The sequence below is a fragment of the Lissotriton helveticus genome, chromosome 8 (genome assembly GCF_964261635.1).
Source record: "Lissotriton helveticus chromosome 8, aLisHel1.1, whole genome shotgun sequence".
Lineage (NCBI taxonomy): Eukaryota > Metazoa > Chordata > Amphibia > Caudata > Salamandridae > Lissotriton > Lissotriton helveticus.
The window spans coordinates 1,447,055,031-1,447,057,274 of NC_136069.1; positions in this window are offsets into that span (position 1 = coordinate 1,447,055,031).

Here is a 2,244-nt window from a genome sequence, read left to right on the forward strand (position 1 = left end):
CTGGGTTCAGGAGCAGTGGCTAGGGCCCCTGAGGGCCCGGGGAGGGCGGCCTCCCCACCCCGGGCTCTGTCCTTGGTCCTGCTGCGTGGCAGGGTGCCCGGGACGGGGTCCGGAGGGACCGGGGAGGCGTCCCATGCGCCTCCGGGCTTGGGAGCCCCGGCTGGGTCCAGGGGCCCGGGCGGGCCCCGGGTCGGGTGCTCCGGCCCTGGGCCCTGTCTCCCAGCCTGCCGCACGGCCAAGGGCCCGGGAAGGGGTTCCGATGTGCCCGGGGAGCCTCCCCTTGCTTGGCTGGGTTCAGGAGCAGTGGCTAGGGCCCCTGAGGGCCCGGGGAGGGCGGCCTCCCCACCCCGGGCTCTGTCCTTTGTCCTGCTGCGTGGCAGGGTGCCCGGGACGGGGTCCGGAGGGACCGGGGAGGCGTCCCATGCGCCTCCGGGCTTGGGAGCCCCGGCTGGGTCCAGGGGCCCGGGCGGGCCCCGGGTCGGGTGCTCCGGCCCTGGGCCCTGTCTCCCAGCCTGCCGCACGGCCAAGGGCCCGGGAAGGGGTTCCGATGTGCCCGGGGAGCCTCCCCTTGCTTGGCTGGGTTCAGGAGCAGTGGCTAGGGCCCCTGAGGGCCCGGGGAGGGCGGCCTCCCCACCCCGGGCTCTGTCCTTGGTCCTGCTGCGTGGCAGGGTGCCCGGGACGGGGTCCGGAGGGACCGGGGAGGCGTCCCATGCGCCTCCGGGCTTGGGAGCCCCGGCTGGGTCCAGGGGCCCGGGCGGGCCCCGGGTCGGGTGCTCAGGCCCTGGGCCCTGTCTCCCAGCCTGCCGCACTGCCAAGGGCCCGGGAAGGGGTTCCGATGTGCCCGGGGAGCCTCCCCTTGCTTGTCTGTGTTCAGGAGCTCCATCCGGGGCCCCTGAGGGCCCCGGGGAGGGTGGCCTCCCCACCCCGGGCTCCGTCCTGGGTCCTGCCGCGGGGCAGGGTGCCCGGGACGGGGTCTGGCGGGCCCGGGGAGGCTTCCCCTGTGCCTCCGGGCCTGGGAGCCCCGGCTGGGTCCAGGGGCCCGGTCGGGGCCCCGGGTCGGGCGCTCCGGCCCTGGGCCCGGTCCCCCGGGCTGCCGCTCCACCCAGGGCCCAGGACAGGGGTCCGTCGGTCCCTTGCAGGCCTCCCCTGCTTGTCAAGGTGTAAGCGGGCCCCGGGTCGGAGGGCCCGCCGGCCCCTGGCAGCCTCCATGGCTGTGGCCCGGCTGGGGCCTCGGGCCTCCGGCCCGCCATGCCCCGGGCGCCCGCTCCCTCCTTCGTGGGGGCACGGGGCGACCGGATGGCGTCCCTTTCGTGCCCGGCCATCTGGTCGCCCGGATCCCCTCGGCCATCTGGTCTCCCGGATCCCCTCGGCCATCTGGTCTCCAGGATCCCCTCGGCCATCTGGTCTCCCGGATCGCCTCGGCCATCTGGTCGCCCGCAATGCTTTCCAATGGGGGCGACCAGATGGCCGAACTTCCCTGGAAGTCCCGATGAGGTGCCATTTGCCTCCCGGATCCCAGCGAGGGCTCCAGGAGGTCGGGTACTTTCGCGCCTTGGGTCCCCTCTGTCACCTCTAGTGCACGGATTACAAGAAAGGGGGGTAATTTTCCTCCGGATTACTAGGGAGAGGGTCAGTCAGACCTCCGTGTGGTCTGGCGATTCTGAATCAGGGGAAGGCAGGACCCGGGCCCTCCCGCCGGGGCCCCCAGGGGCCTGGGTACGCACCTGCTGCTTAGCCCCCTTGCCGATGGGCCTTTTCCTCCGAGTTTGCTCAGGCAGGTCCCCGCGAGGTCTGGCCATGCTGAGACGGGGCCAGGCAGCACCCGGGCCCGCCCGCCGGGGCCCCCAGGGGCCGGGAATGCACCTGCCTCTCAGCCCTTTCCCGATGGTCCTTTTTCTCCGAGTTTTTTTCCACAGTCTGACCTCCGATAGGTCCGGCGGTTCCGAATCAGGGGAAGGCAGGACCCGGGCCCGCCCGCCGGGGCCCCCAGGGGCCCGGGTACGCACCTGCCGCTCAGCCCCCTTGCCGATGGGCCTTTTCCTCCGAGTTTGCTCAGGCAGGCCTCCCCGAGGTCTGGCCATGCCGAGACAGGTTAAATAATCAACAGAGACCACCTGAAACAAATATACAATACATATTCCGATGGTGTTGGAATACACTCAGTGTGTTAAAATACCCCTCACACACCAAAAGGGCCCTTGGTGTCATGCTTCATCATCGGGGTCTTCCCGCCCCCGCTGCGGG